The sequence below is a fragment of the Anser cygnoides genome, chromosome 4 (assembly GCF_040182565.1).
Source record: "Anser cygnoides isolate HZ-2024a breed goose chromosome 4, Taihu_goose_T2T_genome, whole genome shotgun sequence".
Classification (NCBI taxonomy): Eukaryota; Metazoa; Chordata; class Aves; order Anseriformes; family Anatidae; genus Anser; species Anser cygnoides.
The window spans coordinates 62,236,182-62,262,502 of record NC_089876.1 but is presented as its reverse complement, the minus strand read 5'-3'; the positions used below and the strand labels follow the sequence as shown (position 1 = coordinate 62,262,502).

At 35.9% G+C, this 26,321-nt stretch overlaps 1 long non-coding RNA gene across 3 annotated transcripts; it reads left to right on the top strand.

Moving 5' to 3' along the window:
* Nucleotides 1-7: 7 nt before the first annotated feature.
* Nucleotides 8-25,842, top strand: LOC106035113 (uncharacterized). 3 transcript variants are annotated; one of them, XR_001206542.3, is made up of 8 exons: nucleotides 8-139; nucleotides 2,453-2,544; nucleotides 12,068-12,118; nucleotides 15,464-15,512; nucleotides 17,560-17,632; nucleotides 23,128-23,227; nucleotides 24,592-24,780; nucleotides 25,699-25,842. It is a non-coding gene; the product is annotated as an uncharacterized lncRNA (long non-coding RNA). The 3 variants fall into 3 exon arrangements; XR_001206540.2 differs by lacking the exon at nucleotides 25,699-25,842 and having other exon boundaries at nucleotides 24,592-24,914; XR_001206541.3 differs by lacking the exons at nucleotides 24,592-24,780; nucleotides 25,699-25,842 and adding an exon at nucleotides 24,414-24,547.
* Nucleotides 25,843-26,321: the final 479 nt, after the last annotated feature.

The window sequence follows — 26,321 nt, the reverse complement described above, 5'->3', positions numbered from 1 at the left end:
TTTTTTCTCTCTTTTCAGTTAACATGGACTTTTTATGTTGTTAATCATATGTATTTCTAAGCATCTGTCTTAGTGATCAATCTTAAACCAGACTGCCCAGACCTGACATGAAGGCAGCCTTCAAGAAATATTCATTCTGGTGAGAGAACAAACATAATGCTTCATTTATACTGATATGAATATTTATACAGACATGAATTATTTTTTTTTAATTTATCAGTGTGATATGGTGTTATTACATCTTTCTATGCCTGTTATTCAGTTGGGGAAATAAAGAGCTCAGTCTCTGCTAAGATATCATTAACTTAACAGAAGGCCTAGAAGCTGGTGACAGGAGGAGGGGGAATGGGCTAAAGTTGCACCAGGGGAGGTTTAGGTTGGATGTTAGGAAGAACTTCTTTACTGAAAGGGTTGTTAGGCATTGGAATAGGCTGCCCAGGGAAGTGGTTCAGTCACCATCGCTGGAGGTCTTTAAAAGACGTTTAGATTTAGAGCTTAGTGATATGGTTTAGTGGAGGACTTGTTAGTGCTAGGTCAGAGGTTGGACTCGGTGATCTTGGAGGTCTCTTCCAACCTAGATGATTCTGTGATTCTGTGATTTTTCACGAGCCATCAGTTATCTCATCTTTTTAAAACGTGCTGCAGTTCTCTATATGTCCTCCAGGTGTAGCATTTTCACAGTTCATAAGCTGTATCTGACTGTCGCCGCTGAAACCCTACCCACACTATAGTTAAAGAACGATGCTAACTTGCATCCAAACAGTCCCAGTGACTTCAAAAGATGTGTGGAGGGTTTGTATCAATATGGTACCTGGCTCCATGTCTATAAATAAACCACTAATTTCAGAGTAAAATCCTAGAAAATTAATAATAATAATAATAATAATAATAACCTGCGTGGTATCTTTTTTTAACTTCAGAAAAATTATTTATCAAAGCAACCTCATCAGAGTACATTAATAGAACTTATACTACTCTTCTGAATGTATTGCTCATTCTAACTTTTTTAAAGTAATAATGTAGTGGCTTTCCTAATAATATATTTAAAACTAGTTTACAAATGTAAAGAATATCCTATCTGAGAACCTCAAAATTCATCCTGATTTTGACAATCATCATCTCACAATATGTTAGGGTGATCAGAATAACCTTGTTTTACAGAGAGAGGAAATGAATCATATAGGTTGAGGAACGTATTTTTCTCAGGTGTCCTCTAGTGTCATGTAACTGGGAGTTTGGATACCTAAATAAGAACCCTGCATACTGTTCTGTTTCTCTAATTTGATGCATATGCAGGGAACACTTTGCTAAATCAGACATCTTTAAACATGCATTTTTTCTAGTTAGTTCTTGTGGGGGGAGAAGTGTAAACCTCTTTTTTCTACTGAAGATGTGAATCTCTAGATAGAAAATCTAGTATGACCATATACTAACATTTGCATTTCCCAGTTACCCTCTTGAGTTTGAATCCTGTCTCCAATTAAACTAATATTCACTATTTGTACAGTCATAATGATCCTTTTATTCCAAGAATTTTCATGTGGTTCTTATACTTGTTCATGAGTATCAGAAAGGACTGATAATCATAATACAGACCTAATACCACCACTGCTACAAATGGAACAAAGCTGGATAATAACCAAATTGAAGAAAAGTCATTGGTGAAATTCTCTGTAAATAACATTCTGATTCTTGTAAAGGAGACTAATCAGAGCTCACACTGCATAGATACTCATCCGCCCACAAATACTTGGCTGATCACACCAAAGAACACACATAATTTAATGTATGAGAAAGAACCACACATTTACAAAACTATAATGGAGCAATTTTATGACTTTTCCATTGTAATATTACATCTGTAATACTGTAGCACAAAATCAGATATTGTTCTGGGAATGTCCAGTCAGAGCTAGTAAATTACTGTGTATAAACAAATGGTAAATAAAGTTTTATGCTTTGGGCAAGTTTGTTTTGGTCTGTTTTATTTTTTTTTAAGTGGAGTGAAATCCAAGAAGCTTGAGAAACTTTTAAATTAGAATTTTTGGGGTGTGAATTTGGTGTATTAATTTTGTAGATGTTTTACCTCCTTTCCCCTTGGGTCTGTTCTGTAGTGGGATGTAAAGGAAAACAAACCGGCTAACGGGGCTAACGTTTCTATTCTTCTAGCATGAAGAATGGCCTTGTGCTGTGCAGAAACTCTTGCAAGTGGAAAGTGGAGCTGTCTGGGAAAAGAAAGGGGCTGTATTTGAAACCTGTTTATCTGATAAAGGATAGAGAGGGCAGCTAAGAGTCAGGCAGCCATTCCCCATCAAGGAACCGCAGGTTCCCTGTGGAAGATACTGGCAGCTCTGCAGCTCACCTTACAACAGCCAGGAACCAAAGGGAGTGTTTCAAGGGCCCTGATACTATTATTGATTCCTGATGGTTGCTATTTTGCATTTTTTTACAGATATTCCTACACTGTATAAACAAGCGATCAGCTTGAACCAACTGGAGCCAACAGTAGCTGTATAAAAATGAGTATTGATAACATCAAAATAGGTAAAGCAACTTGTCTATTGTCTTTGTTTGCCAAAACACAACTAGAGCATAGATCTGTCTGGGTTGGGAAAGTATTGAGCTAAAAGTGAGCTAAACTTCAGCATAAACATACAGATCCACATTCTTCATCCAGGTTGAATCTTTATGTACATGCTGGGGTGGGGCATGCTGCCATTCATCCTGGAACTATGATTCCACAAATGTCCAAGTCAGGCGCTGTTAAGACTATACTGCAGCTCCTGTCTGGGACAATACGTATGTTTTCTTTTATGAAATTCAGAAACCAGGTAGTGTATCTCATCTGAAGTTAGTGTGACCGCTTAAAACAATGATAAACACATAAAACAATGTACTCAGAACTTACAACAGATGAATTTCTAGTAGAAGAGAATTCACAGCTGTTGCTCTGACGTATAATGGATAATTGTATTGCCTGTTGCTCACAGCTAAGCCTGAAAACAAAAAAAAAATTCCCAGTTTTCTCCAATTTTCAATTCCTTTTATATAACTATATGCATGTATTTTCTACTGAAGGAGGACATGCCAAAAATATTTGTTCAATGAATACACTTTCAGTTGGTTTTAGAAAAACATTGAAAGAAAAAGTTAACTTTATTTTTCAAGAGAATTTACATTAGACTCTGTAACATGTATAGAAGTCATATAAATTGATTTTAATGACCTTTTATTCTCATTATAGTGTAAATATTCATGCTTTTAATGAATGAATTTCATACCAGAAAAGCATGAATATAGTATACTAATGATGATACCAAGTGAAAAATGATAGACATACAAAATAGATAGATAGATAGATAGATACAAAACTCTTGTCTTGCTTGACTGAGTCAAGAAAGCAGTTAAATACTATCTCTGAGTGGCACTGATGTCTAAACAGGTGTATTCCACTCTAGGTAGAAAGGCATCAAAACCGATTTTACTTAAGTTGATACAACCTCTGTTTAGAGACAGGGTCAAGTGTTTTTCTTCAATGATTTCAGGCTTAATAAGCTGTCTTTTTCTTAATGACCTCTGGAAACTCTACCAAGAACCAGCAGTTCCACATTATAACATCTCTGGTTTACTTAAAGCCTGAACACTGTGCAGATAGCTGCAGTAATGGCTATCTCAGCTGACCTGCCAGTAACCCCTGTTTTGACCTGTAGGAATCACCCTCTCTGTAGAGGGCAAGAAGTTATTTCAATCCATCTGCTCCAATGGAAAAGTTTTAGGTAGAAAACATTTCTAAGCCTCGCCTGTGTTTTTACAAGCTGTGTTTCCCTGAAGATTTAATTCTGCAACTAGAAGCAATCTAGGTTACCCTTCCCTTAGGAAAAAAAAAAGTGTAATAATTCAAGCCGTCTAACTTGAAAATTTATTTTTTCAATTGCCAGAAGTAGGGATTACTTCAACTGAGATGTTTGCTATTCTTTCCCACAGAGGCCAACTAATTCAGCAGCTCTGGAAATCTTGTATGCTACCATTTGCACTGCTGTTTGCAGCATTGCAGCATTCATTGTCACTATATTATTAAAAGCTGTATAAACATCTTTTTACAAAAGACAGAGTATTCCTTACTGCTGTCAAGAACATTCCCATTTTCAACAGTGTCTTTTTAATCAAAACAAATTCATAGCAGTCAAGACCAATAACGATATTAAGGGCTAAACAGGTACAAAGCTACTATAAAGTTTTCATAGCGTTTACAGCCTATTTCCAAAAGCGGTTATATTCCTAAGTACTTTTGTGGATCTGGCATCATTCCTTCTTCAGCAAGATGGCAAAGTCTGCCCTAAAACAAATACACTTACATGCTCTTGCTGAGACTGGATTGATTGTAGTGGGGCAAGAACTGCAAAGGGACTGTTTTCAAAGTCAAATTTGAAGCACAGTGCACCTGGCCCATAAGAGTTTGGCTTCTGAGGCTCAAAGGTGCCTCACTCAAAAGACAAACACATTTAAGATAGTAGTACCTTTTCAGAGCATACCATACAATATGCTATTTCTATGTTGCTGAATAGTCTCTTTTCAAAACTAGATTGTCTGCGAAACTGTAATAAGAAAATTTGTTCCATTGTTAGACAGTTATCAATTTTTATATTGGAATACACTGGACAGCAGAGCACAGTATAACCCGAGATGAAACTGAGTTCTACTGCAGTATAATAAACATATTATTATCATGTTTTCTCAGCGCAAAATATATCTTCAGTAAATCATTTCTTTCTCATTTAAGTAGCATCTTGTAAAATACATATTTAAAAAAAAAGATCATAAGAAACAATACCAGTAAATATGTTATTACATCTCATGACAGCTAACAATACGATATTTTTAGAAAATAATGTGATATGCAAGCAATAAATTAATATATTAATCCCATATTTTGCTGGGTAAATATGCTTGCTCTTGGAATTATTGAAAAATAATTAGTTATTTAAAAATAAATTAAAGCTCATTAATATTTACTTAATAAGTGTTATGATAGTATCTTGGCAAAACATGATTGCTCTGTGGTTTTTGTTTCTTGGCATTATTCGTTTGGGCAATGGGAAGGAAGGAGCAGTTGAATGTAAGGCACCTCCACAGTTAGTACGCATACATACTTATAAAGGAAGTGGATCTCTTCTGCACTAAAAACATGATAGTTGACAAAGTGTAGGACAACTAATTGACCTCTTTTTTACCCCAGGAATAAAGAACTAGCACATTCATTAACTAACATAACATAAATCAAGTCTGAGATTCTGTTTTTCTCCTTTTCTCAAGATTCAGAGGGACTTAGGAGACCTTTTTTATTACTTCAAAAGTAGGCCATCACTGAAGTGACCATGGCTTATGTCTTTCTTGCCCTTATCCTGACTTATTATTAATATGATTAATATTTCCCCATATTTCCCACTTTGTGGCTTTGACTTTTTTTCAGTGCTTTTGGTAATAATTTTAATTGACAATCTTTGTAAAGCATTTAATAGAAAAAAAAATTAGGATAATAAAATCTTTAAATCTGTCTGGTTTTCCCCTAATCTCTGTAGTCACTAGGAAGCGCGAGGGCCTAGGCATTTTCAGATACTTTGAGAGATCTAGATTCATTTATCTTTATTATCAAGTCAGCAACTACAGCTTGCTATTTTTCTCTCTCCAGAGACTTTTTGGAAAATTTTATTCCTTTGTTATATATACTTCTGGTCCTTTTTGCAGTTCGGACCTGAGCGTAGTCCATGCTTTAACCTGTTCTGTTTTATAAGTGGTTCTCTACAACTATCACATTGCTCTGTCAAGCTAACGAGAAATTAGTTCTGCCTTGTTACCACACTACAAAATCTCTGAATTGCACTGCCCAAATCACATCAGTCTTCATTAAAATCTTACATATAAATTTAAGTAATGAATTGAAGACAGGAATTTTCATCTAACCAACCTGGTGCATCACAAAGCATGTGAAATTATGTAGGTGCATTGGTACATATGTTATTTAGTGAAAAAAAATTTACAAAGCAGCTTGCCCAATAAAACAAGTTATTACTTTGTTGGGTTTTTCTTCAATCTTTTGGACAAAATATACCATAGTATATATAGTTTAATTTTTTTAATATAAAATTATTGGTTTTGATTTCTCCTAACGGTTACGTAGCAGCAGGCTATGTGCTCTTACTTGGATAAGAATTCTTCAGATAACACAACATGCCATGCCATTGCTGATTTGAATAGAACATCAATACAAGTGATATTTCATCCAGTGAATGTGACATTCCAGAATGCGAATGTGAATAATATGAGTAAATTCCTGCTTTGAAGTCAGTGGTAATTTCCAATAGACCTAAGCAAAGGCCACATTTCATCTTCAATGAGTTCTACAATCTGTCTCTAAATCATAGAATTATAGAATGGTTTGTGTTGGAAGGGACCTCAACATCATCTAATTCCCTGTCCCCTGCCATGGGCAGGGACATCCCTTCCTAAATATCATTGTAAAATCTAAAAGTAAATAATTGACAAGTCAGGTTAAGACAGAATGACTTGACAACTGTGAAAATCATCAGAAATTCATATATCTGAGTGGATTTCTGTTTGATATTGGTTAATATTTAAACTGAAATAAAATAAATGTGAGCTCAACCATTATGAGAAAACAGACTAGACATGGGGAGAGAGCTTATATCACAAAAAAAAATGCATACCTTTTAAACTAGATAATCCTGTCCTCAGTCAAGGTTATCCCCTCCCATGCAGATTTTCTAATGTTTAATAAGTGATTACACCATAACTTATAAATGTTCAAAAAAATCAGTATGTATGGTAGCATCTCTCTCACTTCCTATCCACTTCTTTCTTCTCTCTCTCCCTCTCCCCAACTCTGTCCCTCCTTTCTCCTTTCAGTATGACTTGTCTTATATCTATGAAAAATATAGATTATTTTTTTCTGTAGGAGAAGAATTAATGTAGCCTCTCTCTCTTCTGTCTGGTAACCTATTTTCATGAAATTTCATAGATCTTTTACACCTCTATCCTAGTGTTAAATTTACTCTGCAAATTGTTTTTTTCTGTTTGAAAGATACTAAGGTCTTCCAATGCTCTCAATCATATTTACCCACAAAATGCATACCTGTGTTGTGTTTGCTGTCATTCCTTAACAAAGCAGGCTGAAGAACAAATTGGATGATATTTTTTGATGTTATCATTTTATGTGGATATGTAAATCTCATTGAAATGCCACAAAGAAATCCCAAGGTTTTATTGGGTGGGGTGTTTTTCATGTATAATAAAACAACTGCCAAGAATAATCTGAAGTGGTCAACCACAAAAACCACTAGTCAGATATTAACAAAGTAAAGTTAAATAACTTACGCCTTTGTCTTTGGAACTGACAATACAAGAATACAGATGCTTATTCTATGAGGTCTGAAAAATTAACACTGTAAACTTATTGTATTGGGTCCTCCATGAAACACACACATTCTTAATCCCAGTGACTGTTCCCCCATTCTCATTTTTTTTTTTCCTGCACTTCCTTCAGATGTTTGAGTGATTGTACTCTACCAGCAGAGATTCTTCAGAAAATTCACCAAATTCACCACCGAGCTTCATAACAGCGGGGACATAACTTTAGGTGATAATGGTACTATAAGGTGATATTTAGGCACTTAGCATCATATGAATTCAGAACAACTCAAGAGTTCATCCTTGGAAAAAAAGTCTGAAAGTATGATTATGAGCTTTGAAATTCACAACTGATTCTGTGTCCATGGTAATTTATGAGTTTTCAGTGTTCTTTGATCAGATGCTTTTAGCTGTGCATACACAGCAAATGTTAAAATTAAAAGTTAAATACACAATTTCAGTTTTTTTCAAGGATGAAATACACTACAGATAGATGGTTTCCACTCTTGAAACCTGCCATGCCTCTCTGAGGAAGCAAACGTATGTTACTGAATAGTAGAACTGGGGCTGACATTAGAAGCATAAATTACAGTTACACATATAAGTTTTCATGCATACATATCAAATAGCTAACAGATACAGTATGTGCGAGTGAGCATGTGTGTGTGTTACAGTGAGAAGAAAATATTGACTGGGAAAATTAAATGTTATATAATTTCACAGTATTTGATAAAGAGGTCATCATGTGTTTTATAATTGCAAGCACATTGAATATATTTATTATCTAGCTGTAGGAAATTTATAAACAGAAACTGAGTATTGATTGAAAGTTATTTGCTTTGCATTGGATATTACTATAAAAACATAAAACTGGAAGCAGAGTCCTGTACCACAGAAGTAAATGGAAAAATATCCGTTTTATTTGGGTCAAAATTTCATCCTACTTGAGATAAATGTCCATATTTAAGGACATAAACAGTGTCTACTGGACTGAAATATATGAAAAGATTTAAAAGATATAAGAACCAGAAACTGTTATTACACCACATCACTCAGGTGTGCATAAACAAAATATTGCTTTTCAAACTACACTTCAAAGTTCCCTGTTTTCTGCCATATTGATTATTTTGGAAGTTTATTTAAAAGTCTAGGATAAAGGCAGAAGCAAATTCTGTAGCTCTAGGGTCTTTTTAGCTGCTTGCTGGAGTCTTATTGTAGGGCAAATACGCTCCAGGTGCTTCTGTTCTGCTCTCTGTCTACTCTCTGTTCCCAGAATGTGACTGAAGTGAGTAGCAGCATTTAAAGTCTTTAACCTTTAGATAGTCCTAAAAGCATTCCACATCCTCCTGAATATCACATAAGCCAATGTGGTGTTATACACACTAGACCCATAGCCACATCTGATTTCCAGCATGCAGAGCCTTACTTGGAGGCTTTGATAGACTGTTAGAAATGACAAGGAAAACAATATAAGTGCTGCACATAGATTAGCAGATCATTATTAGCCCTTTGCACACTAAAAGCTGAAACCTCCTTGATCCTGGACTATAAAAAGCCTTCTGAAGCATTTTGAGCTTCTCTTTGATTCTTGGCCCAAGCTTTAATTTTCTCACAGTGCTGAAGCTCTGGGTTTCATTAGGGATATCATCTCAAATTCCTTTGTGCCTCTACTTGTTTGGAAGTGTTACTTCCACCCTCTTCTATGAATTCTTCTCCAACCATGTCAAAAGTTAAATGATGATATCAAAAGGCTTCAATGTCTGTTAATGATCGTTGTTTATTTTTTTGCATCTAATACAACTTGGTCTTATTTTTCCTTTGTAATATAACAAAACCTATCATAAAATAAGGGATTTGTTATCACATTGTTGTCAATTTCTTTCCCAGATTCTATATTTTGCTGCATTTTCAGCTGATAAGTTTGGATTTAAAGCTACTTTATACATTTTACAGACTTCCATTTGTCTTTCCAAGTATGAACTGCTTGTGGAAGATTTCAGCCAAAACAGCACAGCCTCTTCTGCGACTGAGATTCTGGGACTTACCAGTCTTAAAAATTCTTCCACTGGGAAGCTTCATATTTGCATTTTCAAGAGCAGAAATTGAAAACTAGTTTAGGCAGTAGCCCTGATGTGAGGTGCACCATACTCTGTATCTGAAAAATTCACCTTATTGCAGGAGATTTTCAAAGAATTCTGTCTGCATGTGCTCAGTCAAGATTTCCATGATTCCACCTGTTGTGAGCATACTGGTGCCCAAAGACGCAAGGACAGAATAGGACTTCTTTATGATTGCTCTAGCTAATTGCTTAATTATGTGATACAAGACCCTGGAGCTGAAAGAAAAAATATTGATTTCTCCTATCCTCAAGTGTCTTCCAGCTGGCTCCCATACAGTGAAAAAAAAAAAAAAGAGGAAATCACCTATCTTGAGTGCAGAAGAGCGACAAGCATGGAAAGACAGGTTGCAAGTTTGAGAGCATTTGCAGAAAGAGAAAATTGAGGAATGAGTTCCAGAGATAGGGATATACAGGGGCCATAGAAGTAAGGAAAACAGTAAGGTCTGGAGTTCAGAGAAGATTCAGAGGAGCCGGTGGGCTGGGAATGACACATGTGGAGGAGGAACATGGGGGAAAACTCATGGAGTAGATAGGGGACCTAGGTGGTTAATTAAAGACAATCATGGGGAAAAAGCAAGAAAACAAAAAAAGAATAGGTATTTTATTATAAACATATATTTTTGTTATAAAAACAGGGAAAGGGACAAAAAAGAGAAAAAAAAGAAAAAAAAGTAAGCAGTACAGGGCCAGAAGATGACAGGGAAAGGCTCAGGAACAGCAGTGTAGGAAAAGAACATAGTGAACAGGATAAAAAGAAATGTTGGATAACTATTATTCACCCTGTAAACCAGAGGTCTCATGGAAGAAAAACTGTATGTTTTCTTCCAAATAACACAGTTATTTGACTGATGTCAAGAAAAAATGCATGTTGCACCTGAGTGTGCAAAAAATTAAACAGTACTTCATTACATTCTTCATAATTAACCAAAAGTATATTCTTTCAGAATATATACAAGCAAAGTTAAGCTTTATTTATGTTGAAAATAAGAAAAAGGAGAATTTGTATTCTCTAACCAAATCCAGAACTGGCTGTAATTCTCATCACCTTTACTAGCTTTCTTGTTTCCATCACCTTTACTAGCTTTCTTGTTTCAGTAGCATGAGGCATACAACTTCTGTGCATAGGAGACAAACTCCCCATCCTAGAAACAAGCCAGGTAGCTTTCTTTCTTGTGAGGCACCTACTGGTTCAGACAACCCAACTGCTGTTGTAACTCAATGAGAATATGAGTGCCGTTTTAGGACTCCACCAACTGAAACAGAAATGTTGCTTCCTTTGTGACACAGAAGGCTGGAGCATTCAAGTTCATTCTCTCAGGTTTATTCCTTTGAAAGTGTGAATGGATATACTTCTCCTGAGAGACTTTATGAACCAGGTGTCACATGTCTCTGTCCTTCTAACTGTAAGCCAAACTGGACATTTGCTATGTTCCTGCAAGTAATGTTAATTACATACAGCCAGCTGTATGCTGTAGCTAATTTGACAGAATTGAATGATGTTTCTACATCTGAACCAAGTAAAACTGGCTTTAATAAGATAGTTTTGTAGGGTATGGATTTGATATTGATGACCATGAAGCCAGTACTTTGTCAGGAAGGCAGAAAATTCATTGACTGTCGTAGTAGCTCATCTGAGGCTTTGGATTCTTACAGTTGCATTCTTCTTGTAAGCTGGTTCAAAATAATTTCGGGGGGGGGGGGGGGTGGAATTTGAAACAAATCCTTTCTGCTGCTTTCACATCATTAATCCTTTAGGTATCATGTAGTTTTTTCCTATTTATCCACCTCTTTCATTCTTTTAATTGATTCCTTCTGTATGACTTATAGCCATAAATTGTAATATCTAAGATGTATAACATCATGGCTATACATGAAGAACAGTGGCTGTCTTTTGCAAAGCCAGAAAACTGAGATTTCTCATTTAGAGAAATGTAGTCTGAAGCAAAGCTACATACATATGAAGAAGCACACTTCTTATAGTATGTTCTTATTATCAGCCCTGTTTAACAGAAATTGCTCTTGCTTGAATTTCACATTCTTTACTGATCTTGCTTCTAGGCAATCTATACCATGTAAAAACACTTGACCACATTGAGTGTCCCCTTATTAACTTAGGTTCAAAATGACCAAAAATAGATTAATCCAACTCAGATTTCATATAAAAAAAAAAAAAACTCTTTCCAGATTACTATCTACCAGATCACAGAAGACATCAAAAATATGGGGATGTACAAAATTTATATTCAAAGATTTTTAGAGCAGGATGGATGGGTAAAGGGTGAGGGGGTCTCATGTGGAAATATTCACAGGTAGTTTATGCTTTGTATTGAGTACTTGTACAAAAAGAATTACATTCACTGTGTTTGAAAGATGTATGCTTTACTGATCCCGAGAACAAACTGTAGCAACCATCTTCATTTTTTAAGCACAGTAACTGAAAGCCTTTATCTGTTTTGGTTTTTGGTGTGATTTTTTTTTTCTCATCACTAATGGCATCACTAATGGCATAAAATTTGCATGCAGGGTGAATAAAGTTCTTGTAGAGTTTATGACTGATTTCAGAATGTCACCGAGGTAAGTGGTAGGAAAAAAAGTAGTCTGAGAGTTAGGGGATGATAAACATACATTTTAGTACCTCTAAGAGTCTTCGTAAGTGTGAACATCCACCATTATTTGAAATTTGCTTTTTATTAAATCAATGCATTTGCCAATATTTTCTTGAATAAATTATATTTAAAAATACATTATTATTATTATATTTTAATACATTTACTTATTGTTTTCCTACATGGATAAGCTGTGTGTTGCATTGGTACCTCTTAGATCACTTTAGGATCTGCAAAAGTTATGCCTTTATTTCCTTTTATTTTCCAATACTGAATTTCCTATTATTTTCAAATGCAGAATTTTCTCCAGTCTTTAAACTTGGAATGTGCTTCATCTTACTTGTTTCTCAGCTTCAGCAATTCAGAAAATAATCCTAAATACATTCAATCAGATAAGTTTAACAAAATATTTTTAGACCTTTTTTGAACAAAAGAATCTTTTTAAAAGTTAGATTGGTAGTATAATAGAAATTAAAATAGTGATTGCTATCAACACCCAGATCGGGGCTACTCTAGCAATAAGGTAAAACAGTACTCCCCTTTTGGCACCTGAGTTCAAGCTCAAAATTTTTCTAATGCACTTTACTGAAAGTTAATGAAGTCGTTCCGTGTCAGTCATGTTGAGACATGAAAGTGATTCAAAGCACAACATTTGCAACTTTCAGTTTAGGTTTCACAGGGCAATAAAACAGTCTGCTAATAGAGAACAATTGTTAAACTTGTCTGATTATCTGAGGAGAGGGAGGATTCCCAAATGGACTCCAAGAGCAGACATTATATTGGCAGCTGGTTAGCATTACCAAAATGAATAATGAACTACCAGTGACATCTGGGCGGGTTCTAGGCAGGCTCTGATGTATCGAGATAATTTCTCTGTTTTAAAGTGAGATCCTTTCAATGTCATTGACCTGATGATAAAATGCATCTTCGCTTAAAGTGCGAAGTATTGTTATGAAAACACAGATTATAGTAATGACTAAAAAGATTTAAACAGGGAAATGAATCATAAATAAAACTTATTCTCTTCCCATGTCCAAGCCTAGTATTTGGATGATGAGATAATGCAGTAAACATCAGAAGAAAATGACAGAAACTCAAATTGAACCCCTCTCAGTTATTTGAGCTTATGACACAGCTAATAAAACCTTCCATATATACAGTAACTTTTGGTGTGATGATTTGTCAAGACTATAGAATTGGTTTCAAGTAACAAATTAATTGCTTTATAGATTTCCAGTAAGGTACGTGACATGGTTTTCTGTTCAGCTTAGTGGCACAGTGAGGGAAATAGAGAATTTGACCTTGCATAAGCGTATGTTACTGTGCTTTGCAATACCAGCTTAAAAAATGCTTATGCCACAAATTTTTGGCCTATTATTGCCAAACATGGCAGTATTTTTGGAATGTTGTCTTTGTATACGTTTAAAACAGCATTTGACAAGTTAAAAAGAAGGCAAAACCAGTTTGTGTGGAAGAGCTTCAAAACCACGTGTTGTTATATTATTACAAGCATGACATGAATATTCAAGCAGGGGAATGTACCGGGGTGCTTAAGAACAGAATACCTGGTAGCAAAATATCTTCTTGCTGATAAAATATAGGAAACTGTAGTTATTGCTTAACACTTTGCAAAGCTGTTGGTGTATGTCTAATGTCAAAGAGAACCAGCTATCTGGAATTCACTAAGAAAAAGGAGGATTTCCTAGTCATCACAGAGGTAGAATGACAACTTAACTCCAAATGTCTGGGACAGAAAGTGAACCAGTTGTTAGCTTTTCTTATTGCTATGTTACCCAGGCACACCAGATTGCTCTCCTGAAAACCCTTTTCCACCAACAAGCTGATAATTGCAATGCAAGCAAGAAGAAGAAAAAAAAAAAAAAAAACATGGAAATCGGTTTGGCTGCAAATGGAAGAGTTTGGGTTTTGATTTGTTTGTTTGCTTTGACAATTCTCATTATCAGAGTAGTTCAATCTTGGACAAGTCCCTGAAGGAAGGTAAACATGTCTTAAACTTACTCTTAGTTTCTGCGCTGCATGCTCTCCACGCAAAATAAAGTCATGAGTAGCAGTTCAAAATTAGTTTCACAAAAAAGTGAAATATGCTGTTAGTAGGAAGGGACTAAATCAGCAGCTGCCTAAGTCCCACAACTATTCAAAAGTCCTTCAGTTGTACTTTCTTCTTCACAACAGATAGAGCAGAAGGAGGCAGTGGTAGGCTTCTGCATGTCTTAAAAGTTGCTCAGGTGGGAAAAAGAAATTACTGTGCAGGTTCTGTTGGCGCTGAAGGCATACAACCTCTGCAGGTCTAAGGGAACAAGATTTGCATATATTTATAAAATGTTTTTTTGCGTATGGGAAGGATTTTAAAGTTAGATGAGCTGTTTGTATCTTTTAATGTTTGTTCCTTAATAACATATTTAATTGAATTAAAATTATTTCTCAAAGCAGAAGTATTCTCTATTTTGCCAGCACTTCTATTAGATTTTCAGCCAATTTTAGATATTTTTTTTATCAATTCAGAAATTTACTGTATGCATTAAACATTTATACTTTGGTTGTTACATATTTTTTCTCATTATTTATCAGTAATTGCACATTTATTTAAATGTCAGCTTGCTGTTCTTTACCTCTTAGTGTAAGGGAAGAACTACAATAATATAAACTATCAAGTTAAAAAAACCCTCCACCTCTTAGATTGACAGCCATAGCTGTGCTAGCCTTTTTAAACTTAAGAGTTACTAAGAAATAAATTCTGTTTTATCCTATTCAGCCAAAACAACAAAGCAAGGGGGGTTTTCCTGCAGATTTAATGTAAAAGTCCCCAGATGACAAACACAAAGCCTAGATATCAAACAGGATGAAAATGCTGATGTTCAACACCTGCACTGTGTGAGGGCCAAGAAGTAAGCTGAAGGGTTTGCTAACCAACACACCTGCTTGAGAGTGTAGTTTTTAACCCTTTCTTCTTCCTTCTTAAATGCCTCACTTAAAATAGGGGAGGATTCTAACAGAATGATGCAATCGAACAAGATGTTAAAGCCCAGTTTTGAAGTAGAAACTACATCCTGCCTTCTCGTCCAGATCTACCACGTGAATATTTTATTATATTAAAAGGCTATTTAACCTGATAGACTTTTAGTGATACTAGAAAGGATTAATCACAGCTACAAAATTATGGAAGTAAATCATATGAGTTGTGTGGAACTATTTTCTATGCCTGTCAAAATGCTTGTGTTAACATGTTATTGTATCTGACCAGACATTTGCTGCTAAAAAAATGAGCGGTCTAATCTTTCTCCCTGCTTTTCAGAGGGCTGCTGTGACATGGTTAAAGGACATCTAGCCACAGCTGATCCAAGGTATGTGCTAGGAATGTTTTTGCAGTCCATGATCACTGAGTCTTCACTCTGAAGTGCATGGGGTCTATGTGTCACAAAAGCGTGAACAGGGGCCCATACTGTAGCAGTTCTTCCATACCATTATTCTTCAGTCCTTCAAAAAGAAGAATATTTGAAATTTTTCTTCCTGACATAATCAATACTAGAAATTAAAGTGACTTTATTAGGTCTTCAATCACTTTTAACATAATCCACACAAGTTAATTGCCATTGTAGTTAAAAGCAGCTTGGCTGTCTGGCTGAAAACCAATGTAACTGAGTTTACATGTAATTTTAAGTAAATGTTCCCTTCTGCTTCTTTCACTTTTCCATGTAGAAACCATATTCTAGTGTCTTCCATTATTGCTTGAAAAGTTCTAAATAAATTCAAAACCAATAAATTTATGTACTAGAGTAAAATGAGATAATGCATACATGGAAGACTTCTGCTTCATACAGCAGAAAGTGCAGTTGAGGTGGAGATTGTGGACTCAACTCAGTACAGCTATGGCTGTGTAAACCATGCGTTTTACCCACATCTCAGCTATACCAGGGTAGGATCACATCAATAAAGCAGCAGCAGGAGCTGTGACTTTGTCAGCAAGATGATTAACAGAAATTGTTCAGTTTTAAAAATAGGTGATCCCATTTAATACCTAATACCAGCAACTTGATTTGAATGTGAGGCTTATTTGCATTTTTTTCATCTTCGCCTCCATATTAGAAAAAAAATCCACAGAACTACTCAGCGGGAGTTCTTAAACTTCATTCTTATGACACTTCAGTTAGCTGAAGAGCTGGCTGTAATTTAAGGTAATCTATTTTTAAAGCCTGGACCCCAGAGAGGAATAAATTAAGCAATGAATAGCCCAATGATCAGTTGTCATCACTTGATATGGCACAGGAAGCAACTCAGAGAAAGCCCTAAATACAGAGGGTTTCTTAAGAGCAATTTGAGAAAGGCTGACTGTTCAGAAAAGAAGTGATATGGATGAAGAGGATCATGGGTTTCATTAGGATCTCTTTAAGAATGTTCAAAAGTGATAGGAAACGGAGGCTGGACTCCCATGTGGTTGTTATTACATGACTTAGATTTGTATATTCTTGTACTAGTTACAATAACTAGGAGAATTTTAAGATGTTTTGCAAAACCATTATTAGCCAACTTCAAATTCATATTTCTCCTCCATAAAATCAGTGTGCACAATGCTGGGGTCTGGAAAGGGTCTCCTGAGGCTACATTAGCTGATGGAGCTATGATGCAAGAACCTAATTCCTTTGAAAGGGTAGCAGACAGAAACCATGTACTTACAAGACAAGCCAGTGCAGTCAAGGAACTAAATGTTCATAGTTAAATCTCCCTCAAGGATAACTCTAGAGCAGACAGGCAATCTAGCACATCAGGACTCAAACCAGGAATGCTGCTTGGAGTCCCCTCTAAAAGAAGGAGTTTATGAGGGCTTTAGCAGCCAACCTATTTTCAAGCAAAACATAGGCAAAGGTGGGAATTTAAGAAATCTGGAGAGATGCTTGTAAGATGGTGACTTCACCCCTCCTTTCTTCCAGAGTGTATTTGGGTTACTTGGTAGAAATTCCTGAAATGTTTTCAAGGTGGACAAATCAAAGAATGTTTTTCATGCTTAGTGTTTGCAGAGGCAAGGACATGCACAATTTTAATGTTTGTTACCTGCCCAAATTTATATAATTGTATCCCCAAACATTCAGCAACATCTGTGTGGAAACAAAGAAATGGCAAACAATATTTCTTTTGGCTTGCCACCTCCTATAGCCCATCCTTCTAACCTCCATTTGAACTTTTGCAGTAGTTAAAATGGAGATTGACTCTTTAAACAGAGCTAAAAAGGGCTGACAGCGTTGGAATAAAGGTTTGACCACACTAATAGGTTTTAGTGTCTGATACTTTTGATAATCTGGCCCTGAGTGTCATGGGTCTCTCTGAGTGGATTCCATCTGTCCCATAAAGTTATGCATTGAAACATAACGCAGCCCTTTGATCTTCCCTCTGCAGAGATCCTCATGTTCCATAAAATCAACAAGATGCTCTCATTCACTGAAAAGCCAGATCTCGGACTTGTTGATTGGTGAGACTCTAATACTTGTTAGCATATGTGCCTTTTCCCCCTTTGTTTATGTCAAGTTTCACTGACCCCAACAACAGTGGTGAATATCAAAGTGTTTATTATTACAACACAAGCAACTAACATTTTGGCCATGTTAGCTTAATACCAACTTAGACTGTAAAATAAATATTGATGGCTACACTCTGAAGTAAAAATACACTGTAGTGAATTAGAAGAAATATCAGTAATGTTATTTGTTTGCCTTTAGTCAGGTGTTTTAACATCTGTAGGCATTCTTCATGATGGAGTTTGTTCAACAAACGAGATGACTAATAGGGTTACTTCAGATTAGTATTGCTGTAGTAGGAAGCAGGCTAAGAGTAGGGTGTTTTTTTAATGCAAGTAGATATTTAGAAATAATAGCAGGTTTTTGGCTTTGCTGTCAAGACTGAAAGCCCACTTGCCGGTTGTTTGGCTGCACAAGATATCAGCGCTCAGACCTTCAGCTACTCGTGATACACCTGAAAAGGAGCACAGGCTCTCTCCTCACCAAGTGCACATCCACAGAAACAGTCCCCAGTGCAGTGGGGATCCTTCATGGCTGGGACTCTCAGTCCTGCACCCGGCACTGCCACCGAGCTACTTTGGAGCTCTGTAAGACCCCCAGAGTCACCAGTATGGGGGAAATCCAAACAGGGCTGAATCCCAGCTGGCCAACAACAATTCCCAGAAAACGAAGTACTGTGAGCCCTGGGGGGATCCCCTAATCTTGTCTCAGCATCCACGCAGCAGAGCTGCAGTGTCTGAGTACTTTCGTGCAGACAGATGTAGGGTAGGATTTTCCCTTAGTGACTTATCAAGTTTGTTCAAGAACTACATTGCATAGCTACAAATAGACTCCAGGTGCCTCTACTCCCTATGCCTTCATCCCCAAAACTCATTTAGGTCCTTAGGTGCACTACTTTATGAAAACAGCATTTGGCATTGTAAACACTGTCTAGGACTATCTGACATCCAGGAAAAAATAAATCTGTTATAACATGTGAAATGAAATTTAATTTATTTTATTCGTCTTGCCTTTGGAGGAAACTTTATTAACTACATTTTTTTTAGCTCAGTGTTTTATTTAAATAGCACCTGTAAGAGATGAGCTTTTTTTCCAGTCACTTACCATATCATCTGTTAATTATTAGTATAATTCTATTCATTCTATAATGCTATATTCCTATTATTATAAATGTCATTAATATTGAAGTTGTATCCTGTATTGTACCATCTGCTTCCAAAAACATGACAAAACAGTGAAAGGTTTTCATGTAATTTACAGTTACCTCATTAGATGGCAGTGTAACATTCAAAACAGAAGTTAAACGATTTTTATGGTTTTTTGATCCTTAGGCCAGCTGTGAATCAATACAGCTCCAGATAAAAGTTTGGAACTAGTTTAATATGTTGTCCCCAGCAGCAAGAACATTTGCAATGCTGGAGATTATTAGAGGATCATGTTTCATATATCATAGATTTGAGAGTTAAACAGAGGTGTTTATGCCTGCTTTACAGTACTGTTTCCTACACTAAAATCTGGTTTGTGCTGCTCCATAGTGCAGACTTGCTGTCCTACTTTTCAGATGATGTTCTTTTTCTAGAACTGATAGCATATCTGCAGAATTTTTTTCTTAACTAATTCCTTTACATGTCTTTTTTCCTATAACTATCTATTAAAGAGGAAGATGGAGCATTAAAATAGAAAAACATGTCTGCATTAAGGGACACTAAAACTAAGAAAGGTAACGGTAAACAGTTGTTATGACCAGTAGTGAAGTAAATCAAATATATTAATAAATTTCTATTTAAGCTTCATAGTCTGCTCAATTGACAATTTTGAGTTTATCAATGCAGCCATTCCTGTAATGGATTTTTAAGACTGTCCAATGGTAAGCTGCTGGTTCTGAAGAATAATCTTGTCTTGTAATTCAGTGGTTGTTCTCACATTAATAATATACTATTTAATGAATCAGTAGGGTTTCAGTATTGCTAGAGGAAACTGATAATAAAGGACCACACTAGTTCCCCTTTGGCATTTCTTTGGGGTCAGCTGTTCTGATAACATCAGAACTTGTATTGGGAAAAAAATCATTCCCAATTAAAAAATATTCTACATCTCTCACTGTCTTCACTGTTACTGAAGTATTGTTTTGTTTTTATTATACTTTTCAAGGTTACAGAACTAATACTGCAGGTGCCTGATAAGAGCCAGCATCCTCTTTAATATTGTACTGTCCTTCAGTGTACAGAAGTCTCAGACAACGTGTTAAAGTGGACTGCTTTCATCTCCCAATATTCCTTGAGGGATTTCTATCTTTCAAATGGTGCCTGATGTGACAAGCATTTTAAGAAGATTGGGTTTTTTAAAATTCCATCTATTCTTCTGGAAAGGCATGTTATCAAAATGCCATGTCTGTTACTGGCATTTACCCTGAAGGCTTGGAAAGCATCTCTATGAAAGGTGGCTTTCTAAGGCTACAGTGGATGTTTTGCAAAACCCTACTTCAGGCTAGTGGTTATTTATGCACAATATCAGAGCTGACTGGACTTTCCCATCAGTGTCAAATTAGCATGTTTTCCTTTTTTTAATCCCCAGTGTTATACACTGGTATAAGCATATCACAGATTTTGCCACAAGTTTGTGTCTTGGATAGAAATGTCTTATTGGTTCCCTGTCTTGGTTTTTGCTGTATTGAAAATAACATCATTATTCGCCTCCCTATTTTTTCCTTTCAAACTTCATTAAGAATATAGGATTCTCTTAATTTAATTTTCTGCTTCACCTGATCTGAAAATTACTCAGTTCCAGGAAATTGGAAACCTGCAAACCAACATTATCATTGGGCTCTTGGGAGCAGGAAGTCTACACATAATGTGGTGGGGTGACATAAGTCTGCAATAAATAAAAGGAAAGAACACAGGCAAAACAAGAAAACAGTTACCTTGGCAATGATAATACATGTAAAAAAAAATACCATTTTCCAACCTTTTCCTGTGTTTTTCCATCTACATAGCACAAAATTGTTCTGGTTTGTTTTGTTTTTCTCATGATAGCTTTAATATAGCAAGCAGAAATGTAACCTTTTAATGAGGTCTTTAAAAATGAAATTTGGGATTATTATTATCATACTAACAATAAGATATTACAGATCGTGTTTTATGAGTTTTTAAGATGCATCATAGGTGGCTGGAGTTCCCAGTGCACCTGAAGCACTAATGGCTCTGCGGTATGTGTCCGATCATGCCTTTATGTCAAAGTACCTTCAGGCAAAATTTGTCTTCTCGTTGGGCACAATCAGATATTAACTCAGATTTGAAACATAATATTATCATAACCACATTTACTAATACATCAATGTTTCAAATTATAAAGAAAAAAAAGAATCTTTTCTGAAAGTACTAGAAAAACATTCATGTGCTAGAGACAACAAAGAGATTTAGGAAATTTTAGAAGTGTAAAGTGTAAACATTAAAAACTACAGAGGTAAATCTGAGATCTAAGTACATAGATAATATTACATTTTTTCTATGAGTAAATATCTCAGAACAGGACAGAAGAGATAGTACAAAGTATTTAGATTTTTGTATCATCAGTCATTGGTGAACAAAAAAAATGTTACTATCAAACTATAGTTTGATCAGTATTTCCCATGAAATAAATTCATGCTCCCCATATAGTTTGTAGAGGATGAGAAAAACACCAGTATGTTTGCCAGTAACCACCCTCATTTGACTATTTAGCTGGGAAGTAAAATAGAGAACGCTCAGGGGTATGAAAACCTGTACCACAAAAGGCCTTGGGTGCTGTAGTTCAGAGAAAATGGAAAGTGGTGTGTAATTTTACTGAATGTTTTTGAAAGAAAAAAGCTCATCTGCCTTTTAAGGACAGACAGCCAATGAGATTTGCTTCAGAGCAGACAGTTTCTGATCCTGCTTCCCAGCAATATAACCAAGGGCTAAATGCTAGTCAAGCAGTTTGATCTCAGGCTGCTGCTGCCGCCCCCAGCTGCACGCACACACACACCTTTGCTCCGTGCAGAGCAGTGCACTGTCTGCATTGCATGCCCTCTCTCCTGCACCAGCCTCAGCTGCATCTCTTTGCACAGGATTGCCCCAGTGGTAGTGCTGCAGGCTAAGAGAGCCACTTCGGGCAAGGGGGCTGGCACGTCCCATGGAGGCAAGGCAGTGGTTTCCGTGGGAGCAGCAAGAGATGCCTCTGCAAAAGCAGGGACAGCTGTTCAAAATCCAGAGGTGCCTCTGACACGAAGCACTACAGAATATAAGCATCTGTAGCAAAACCGTCAGCAGAAAAAAGCATAGTTTGTGCAAAGGAAAAAAGGGAGATGGAGCCAAATTGTCAGGGGACTTGGGACTGGGAATTGGTCAGAATATGTTAAAGCCGTCCTGTTATTCTCAGTGCTCTGGATCGCTGCTTAACTCTGTCTCAGGAAGAGAGAAGCAGAAATGTTAGCCAATTACGTAACTGATTAGCTAAGTATTCCTATATATTTCCAACAAATGTGAAAGAAATGAGTTTCCCTGTAAGCTGCATATATCTACTTCTGCATGGTAGCATGAAAAATAAATCTTATCCCTTGTAAGTCTGTAACAAAATACACTAATTTTTAATAATATTACACAGTTATGGATTTTATATAGAAAAGAACACCAGCCAATTTCCCTCTCTTTTTAATGTATGTGCAGGAAAACTTGGTGGGGGGAAAAAAAAAAAGTTCAAATAAACCCAAAGATCAAAAATATCTATCTTTTGATTACTTTTTCTTTACAATCAGATCTCTTCTGCTGATTTGTATAGGTTACCTAGGAGAAACAATGTACAAAAGCCTGTCTTCAGATCTCTGATAGGAAATCCCCACTGCAGCAATAAATATTATATCTGCGGCAGGCAATTGGCAAGCTACCTTGATCATGATAGTCCCTGGCTGACAATCACACAAAAGTGAGACCAGAAAGTATATCTTAAATGTTTCAGCACTTGGATTTTCCTAACTACTCCTTTCAAGTTCTTTATGAACAACTTGTATATAGATCAAAACATGCTAATTTCATCATTGCTGGCCAGCATCATAAAAGAATCATGTGAAAACACATGGGCACACTCACCAACTTTTTAAGCAACCAAATTTTTCATAGACTATTGAAGTTTCTTCATGAGATAAAAGAGCTTTGCTGTTTTGAAACAATAGTACCTCTTTTTTAGTATGAAAACATGTGAGAGTGCTATATGTCATTCATCATCTGTCACCTTTTCATTTAAAATACTGTCAAGGAGCTGCCTAAAAATATAAAGATAGCAAGGGCTAGTATACCGCAAGGCCAGCATTGGTTTCATTTTTGACCCTGAATGCAGTGCTTAATTTCCCAAAGTAACAAAGACAAAATAAATAAATAAATAAATAATCAGCAATACCTGGTTATGAGATATAACTTACTTTGCTCTCTTGCAACAGGCTTTTAAGGAGCATTGATGAGCTGCAAAGGATCACCTCTCAGAGATGCTCAAGGATAGGAAATGCATCATTAAGAGTGGCCAAAAGAAGGTGAGAGGAGGTAAGAGCTTTAAGAAAAGATAGACTCACCATATGAAATATTGCCAGTAAAGTAGATAGAATGGCTAAGGTGAACTCTGCTAATAACCTATAATTAGAAGAATTGAACTTGTCAAGGTCTATAAGTCATGAATAAACCATAGAGAAATATGTATATATTCTATGTTATTCTTGTTTGCTTAGCACCATCGTCAGAACAGCTGAGAACACTCTACATAGTTAAGATTAGCAGACACATTCCTAGATAAAATAATTTACCTCCTCATTGCGGTAAACTTCAGGAGTTAAATGAGGTTATAAGCCACAAAACCACAACCATTACACAAAGTTAGGTATCTTGGACTCAGTTTCTAGTAACAAATCAAATGCTGTGTGGTGCTTGCAGTGGTATTTGAATACAGCCACGAGACGTATTTAGAGACAGACACTTTCATAGTGCACCTTACAGTGTTCAGCATTCACAAAGTACAAAACTCACTTCAGGAAACTTTATTATTTTGAAATATATACACATGGCACTGTGACCTAAAAGAGAAAGTGTGAGAAACTACTATACCACACAGGGTTTATGGTTTAGTGTTTGGCAATTTCTAGTTTAAGTATGAAGGTAATTGCAAAGAATTAAGAGCATTTGTTGACCATTTTGTGACTGCTAAGTACTGGATTCTAGCTCACCATGAAGTTTGGACAAAGCAGCCTTACTAACTCCTTAATCAAAGAAGCATTAGACTGTAGCAAAAATAGGAAATCTTCCATGATATGGAATTCTTCCATAATAGAAATTCTTGAAAAAACAGGTATCCCTACACTAAATCATACAGGGCAGCTCAAGCAGTTTTCATACAAAAGAAGAAGCTTCAGATCTGTCTGTTAAGAACTGCAGTTCTGAACTTTTGACAAGAGGGCCAGCAACACAGCATAACTCTGTAGAACCACATCAGTGAGTTTCTTGGATAGGAGGAGCTATCATCTGACATTTTAAAAATGAAAACCAGCTCTAAATTGTATCTGGAATATAGTAGGCCACAAGCACACACTCATATTTAGTGTTGTGAAATTCACAAATTGTGAAAATCATCTCAGAGTGTGCAAAAGTCCTACAAATAATAGTCCCTTTCTATCAATTTCACCTCCATTTTGTTCATGCCAAGCTCCAGCCAACTGTCTTGCATCCATATTTCTTCCAGAAAAGAAATTATATTTTCCTGCTCCAGCAAAATAGAAGACAGAATTAACATTATTGGGATATTGATAACTCAATAGCTAATATTATTTCATGATCCTACCCAGAAGCTTCAGCGCAATCAGGGGTCAACTGTTAAAATCTTAGAAGTAAGCAGTTTCCTATCACTTCTGATATCTCAGCCATGTATAGATGAAACTACTTCATGGCAAGTCCACCCACCTGGAGACCCTTGGTCATGTCAATGGTACCATATAGCAACTTGAATTAGAGATGGCTGGAAGATCTTGTGTGAATAATAAAAACATGAACCTGTTACTTGAAGGACTCAGCTGATGAAATTGTTATTTCCAGGAACAGAAGAAACACCCGTAAGTAATTTGAAAAGCATGTTTTGCAAACATATCCTAATGTAGACCTCTGTATATAGAGATGCCATTTGGGAGGCAAATGCAAGTTAACTTGGTGTCTATTCATACATTAAGTAAAATTCATGACTTGAAAGTAATTCATGAAAGCAATATTATGTGGCCTGTGATATTTTAAGTGTGAAGAAATCGTGATTCATTTTTCCTATAATTACACAAAATATGTAAGCAAAGACTTTACAACAGGAAGCTTTTCATTAACCTCATTTTCAAAAGACTGACCTTCTAACACTCTTACTCCTTTCCCTATGAATTGTATTCACTAAAGATTTACTATAAAAAGAGAGCAGTACCAATTGCATTTTGGATATGGTCAAAATACAGACAGCAACTGTCTCTACTGTTTTAATTCTCTATTTTGTCTTTCCCCTGAACTTCCAGAATGATTCTAGTATCTGATCACATTAGAGATGAAATAGGTATTTTGGCAAGCTGCCAACCAATTTCTGTTTGAAACTTAATCTCTCTCCAAATGGCAATAGACGTAACTGTTTGACCTCTTCTTTTCTTTTTTTTTCTTCTTTTTTTATTTTTCTTTTTACTATTATTTCTTATTTTTTATTATTATTTTATTTTATTTATTATTATTATTTCTTTTTTTTTCTTATTTGTGCACAACTTACCAAAACAATGCCATGGTTAAATACATTCCACCCAAGAAGTTTTTACACCTTTCTGTTCTCTGTCTGTGAATCTCTGACTGATAAGAATCCATACAGCGTAACAAAAAAGTGCTGGGGGAAAAAAAAAAAAAGAAAAAAAAAGTGCTGTCAAAACTTAATTAAAACTAATGTCATAATCCAAATTTTCCTAATTAACAACTTGATGGCATATAACAACTTCAGAATGTGTTCTCTCTAGCAATATATTGCCTTGTACTGAGAGAAGTACATATACATCCAGATGTACCCCAACAACTACAGCTTCACCTCAACAGTTGAATATACTACTGCAAAGGAAATTGTTTTAAGAGAAATGTCTGATAAAATGCAGGTCAATACAGACATCCAGGAAAGCTGCAATTCCACCACCCTCAATTTCATGAAATGTTCCCTTCACTTTTCTACCTCATCCAAGTTAAGGACCCAGGGGAGAAATGACTTCAGGTCCTAATCCTAGCTGGGGTTCTGCAATGAATGCTGAGAATAAACACTTCTCTAATTCTTACTCTCTTCCCCATGCAGTGGAGACACGGTACTATCTGATCTTGTACAGCCATTGTTACATTCATATAAACTGAGTCTTCAAATGGTTGCACTACAAAATAAATAAATAAATAAATAAAAACATCCAATTAATTACATCAGTGAAGTTAATGGTTTTCCTCACATGAAAAGCAAAAAAAAAAGCAACTGAAAAGAAGATTTCTAAAAGGCCTTCTTACTGCTAGCATCTCTCTGCAGTATGGAGCAAGATGAGCAAAACTTAAGCATATTCTCAGTATTTATGACACAGGCTTGGTCCAGTATATTAAGGCAATACTG